Here is a 5,872-nt window from a genome sequence, read left to right as displayed (position 1 = left end):
TTTAGGCCTTTATTTCCACAGAAATAAGAAGACATGAAGACATGAAAGGGGAGAGAGAGAGAGAGGGGGAATGGCATGCAGCAAATGGCCGCAGGTTGGAGTCAAACCCGCGGCTGCTACATCTACGAGTAAACCTCTATATTTGTGCGCCAGCTCTACCAACTGAGCTAACCCAGCCACCATATTTGTGGACCATTAAATGGATTGGCATTTGGATGTTTGGTACAGACATTTATGTCCTTAAGATGAACTAAAAAATCTGTTTTGTAGTATATTATCTCAAATAACTTCTGTCTAAACATTACTTTTTAACATGCATAATAACATCACTAGGCAGCAGTGGTAAAGCGGTTGTTTGGAACGATGATTGAATCATAAAAAAAATCACATGGAAGAATTCCATAACTCAATTTACTTTGTCCTTTGTTTTACTACCATAATCCTATTTTACCATCTATCGCATGCCTGCATTGCACTTAAATAATGTTGTTTTTGCAGCACTGTAGATATAGCAGGGTGAGTCTCGGATATGTTGGCTTTATCTTCTTTATGTGCCCATTTCTCTCTTTAGGGTATCATTACTGAGAATAGGGAGCCATCAGTATGTGGGTGTAGGTGACCTTCTCTCTTCCTGCTGTGATTGTTTGTTGACAGGTCCTGTTCGAGGGACGAGTAAGCAGTGATAAGAGTCGGTGAGAGAGCACACGCACTGCAGATAGGACGACCTGCCACAGAGAAACCAAGAGAGGGCTTAGACATCTTCCATCGAGATACACTTCCTTTTTTAATAATCTTTGTAGAGGGAGGCAAGGAGATGTTTTCATTTACCTAAAAACCACCAACACTCTCTCAACCTTTAAGACTGATCTTCACTTTGCTATTATTGTCTTATTCTAAGCCAATGATGATGTGATAGGGGGTGAAGTTACATAGTGAAATGTGAGTGGGTAGAGACAAAGGCTGCTTGTGTACTGTTCCCTAGCACAGTTAAGAGTATTTGGTTACAGTTATGCTTTTGCTGCCGTGGCAAAAGAGGACACACTCATCACTCTGTGGCAGTCTCGGTGGAGTGAGAAATCACAACATAATTTCCAGACAGGAAGGAACTTGCTGGTGGAACATGCGTGAGGCTGAAGGCCACTGAATAGGCGTGAACATTAACACAAACACTGCCAGTCAAAATGACTGATTACCTCAGAGGGCGTGCTGTGAAAAGTCAATTCAGCACTCAAACCCCCTCTATATCCCAGCGTTTACATGCTGGCCCATAAGCCTTCATGCACCTCTCCCTGGGGTATTCAAAATGTATAATCATTAAAATGCTACCAGTGGTTGGCCTTCATTGTAATTTTTGTAGTGTAGATTGAAACTTTGCCATTTGTCTTCAACAGCCACACCTACAAGAGTGAATGCATGTTTTAAAATGTTCCTGAATTTACTGTGGTGTACCACTTTGATGCTAAATTAATTTTTTACATGGACCACACTTATTTAAAGCTAGAAATTGCTCCCTGAAAACAAATACCTAGTTACAATATAGCATCAGCAGAGCTTATAAATAATACAAAAGCTACAGGATATGATGTACTCTGTATAACTCCTAAGCACTTAGATGAATGCAGACCTAATGAAGTTAACAAACAATAACCTCACTGCTTCAGCCCAGTGTCTCTGCTACTGTAAGTGCTCACTTACAAGTTGAGTCTCACTCCCAGTGGACTTGGTTGGGGTTTCTGTTCACTCACTCTGTATTTATAGCCTGTTTTCTACCGGAGGAGGACTATCTGTCCTCAAACTGCCCTTCACATCTACAGAAACACTAGCCTGTCCCACAGTGCCACCACACAGCCAGACCCTAATACATAACATTATCTTTTGTAATGACTCCCTGACAATTTGAGCCTCTCCAAAATATTACAGGAATACTGCATAGCACCCTTTTGAATAAAAAAAAACCCCACTATACATACTGAAGATTAGCCAGCACAAACCCTCTCTAACCACATCTGGTTTACCATCATTGTATGCACTGTTTCATTTGTTTATTTTTTTAATATTTCAAGGATTTCTTTGCAATATTAGAAACATTTTGGATATCAATCCGCTGTACAGCTCTGACATGCTGGCAGTTATCTGGTTAGGTGTTACATGGAAGAACAATGTTAAAGTAATAGTTTAATTTTTTGGAAATATTGTTATTAGCTGTCTTTCCGAGCATTAGATGAGAGAAATGATACCAATACTTTCTGTACTCTAAATATGAAGCTATAGTCAGGAGCCAGTTAGCATAGCATAGCATAAAGACTGGAAATGGCAGGTCCGAACTGAATATAACAAATAATGTCTACAAGCACCTGAATGCTTGCTGTATTCCAGTGGTTTTAGTCTTATGCTAAACTAACCTCCTGGATCCATCCTCAAATTGAATGGATGTCTTATCTAACGCTCAGCAAGTAAGCAAATTAGCTTCTTTCCAAAAATGTAGAACTATTCCTTTGAGAAGCCACAGCATAGTCACGTAATGTATTGATCATCCAGTGAAATATATAGAATTTATTTGGCAGGTCCACCTACCTAAATTTTCTGTTCCTAAATTATAGGGATTAAATTTTCCTCATTTGATCATTTACAGCAAATAGAGACATTATAAGCAGTCATCTTTTCTACCATGACCTGCAGCTTATTTACATTATACATTTTTTTTAGGTACATGGAGGGGAAGCAGAGGACATTTGGCTTTACCATATTGTCATCTCTTTGTGTTCTTACTGTCCAAGTTTCATTGAATAACCAAGCTCTCTTTTTTTCTGCTCATTTCTGATCTATTGACACATGAGCCCTCAAAGAACTGACAGCTTATTTGAGTTTTAATTTCATTTCCATTGTGCTTCTCATTGTCCCATAATGTCGTAGTCCAAAACAACGGTTTAACTCCATGTCCACATGGCTTCTCTCAGTGGTTGTTCGCCTAAAGGCCTATTCCTAGTGACCGTGTCAAACTGCCTACTGCGGATCATGGGCCTTTGACAGGAGAATAGATTGCATGTATTTATATTTCACAGAACAAAAAAAATCAGCAGTCCTGTTGCCCGGGGGTTTGGTTGCCTATCAACGCTCTCCATTATTGTTGTAGAGGAAAATGTGTCACACTTGCAACTGTCAACATGGACACGAAGAATGTTATTTCAGGTTGTGTACAGTAAATAAGGTCTTCAGGCCAGGGCTGCTATCACTGTATAGTTACCCTATTCATCTATCCACTGCTTCCACATCTTTATATGGGATAAGCAGTATATATATATTTATATATATATATATATATATATATATATATGTATAGTATTCTATTGTAATTGTATCTATATGTATATATATGGTATATATATGATATATATAATATATATGTATATATATGTATATATATATGTATCTAATATAAGTATAGATATATATGTATAGTTATATATGTAGTATATTGTATATATAGTATATATATATATATTATATAATATGTTATATATGTATATAATGTATATATTTATATATGTATATTATGTATATATATGTATATATATGTATATATGTATATATATGTATATATATATATATATATAGTAGTATATATGTAGATATATTATATGTATATATAGTATATATGTTATATTTATATATGTTATTATATGTATATATATATGTTATATAGTTATATATGATATGTATTAGTATATTTATTATGTTATATAATGTATGTTATATATGTATATATGTATTATGTATATATATATTTAATTATATAGTATATATCTATGTATAATATGTATATATGTATATATATAGAGTAATATAGTATATATGTATATAATATATGTATAGATGTATATATATGTATATATTAGATATATGTATATATGTTAAATATATGTATATATGTATATAGTATATATGTATATATGTATATATGTATATTTATTATGTATAATGTATATATATGTATATATGTATCTTATATAGTATATATGTGTGTATATATATGTTATATATAGTATATATATATATATGTATATATATTTATATATATATATATATGGTATATATATATGTGTTAATATATATGTTATATATATATTATTATATATATTATCTATAATATATATTATGTATATTGATGTAATGTATATCTATATGTATCATTAAACTTGACATATATATATTATATATATATATATATTATATAATATATAGTATTAATCTAATATATATATGTCTATATATATATATATATATATATGTTATATATATATTATAGATAACTTGACATATATATATATATATATATGTCTATATATATATATATGTAATATATATATGTAATTTATATATATATATATATATGTATATGTTATATATATATATTGTAAATATATATTATGTATATGTATATATATATATATGTATATGTATATAGTATTATGTGTAATGTATATATATATATTATATATAATAGGTATAATATGTATATATAGGATGTGTATATATATATGTTTCTATATGTAATATAATAGTATAAAAATATATGATATATATATATATGTAATATATATCTATATATATGATAATTATTGTATATGTATAGTATCATATGATATTTATAGGTAGAATTGTATATCTATATTGTATATAATATGTATATGTATATGTATGTGTATGTCTATGTATATATATTAATGTATATATATGTATATGGTATGTATATGTATATATGTATAATATGTGTATATGTATATAATGTATATGTATATATGTATATGTATAGATATGTATAATAAGTATATGGTATATATTGTATATGTTATAGATGTATATGTAATATAGATGTATATATATATATTATATATGTATTTATATGTATATTATATAAGATATATATATATATATGATATATAATATATAGGTATATATATAATGTATGTATATATATATATGTATGTATATATTTAATTTATATATGTATATGTAGTATATATAGTATAATATATATATATATATATATGTATATGTAGTATGTATATATGTAATAGGTATATATGTATATATATGTATAGTATATATATGTATAGATATATATATGTATATATATATGATATGTTATATATATATGTATATTATATATATGTATATGATATAGTATCTATATATGTAATATATATATGTATATGTATATATATGTATATTAGTATATATATTATAGATGTATATATTATATGTATATATATGTATAGTATAATATGTATATGTATATAGTATATGTTATATATGTATTTTATTATATATATATTGTATATATATGTATATAATATTGTTTATACGATTATATATATATGTATAGTATATATATGTATATATATATGTGTAATATATATATGAGTATAGATATAGTAATAGTATATATAGTATATATATATGTATATATATATGTATATATATATGTATGTATGTATTATATATTGTATATGTATGTATATATGTATATGAATATATATAATGTATTATGTATATATATGTATTGATATGATAATATGATGTGTATATATTATATATGTGTGTATATATATATCCATATATATTATTAATAGACATATATATATCATACATATATATAACATATATATACATATACAGAATATATATAACATATATATATATAGAAACATATATATATAAATATATATTCATTTCATATATACATTTTATATATATCTATGAATATCTATATGTATTTGTATTTATATTATGGATGTATTATTATATATAGTATGTATATATGTATATGTTATGTATATATGTATATATATGTATGTATGTATATATATAT

The 5,872-nt window shown here is 27.4% G+C and overlaps 1 long non-coding RNA gene across 1 annotated transcript in view; it reads left to right on the top strand.

The window, feature by feature from the left end:
• Positions 1-1,443, top strand: part of LOC116670432 (uncharacterized) — a 90,532-nt gene extending 89,089 nt beyond the window's left edge. Inside the window, exon 3 of the long non-coding RNA XR_004327021.1 lies at positions 655-1,443. This is a non-coding gene — a long non-coding RNA (uncharacterized LOC116670432). The remainder of the gene's footprint in view (positions 1-654) is intronic.
• Positions 1,444-5,872: the final 4,429 nt, after the last annotated feature.

The sequence above is a fragment of the Etheostoma spectabile genome, chromosome 20 (genome assembly GCF_008692095.1).
Source record: "Etheostoma spectabile isolate EspeVRDwgs_2016 chromosome 20, UIUC_Espe_1.0, whole genome shotgun sequence".
Lineage (NCBI taxonomy): Eukaryota > Metazoa > Chordata > Actinopteri > Perciformes > Percidae > Etheostoma > Etheostoma spectabile.
This window is presented reverse-complemented; position numbering and strand designations above follow the sequence as displayed.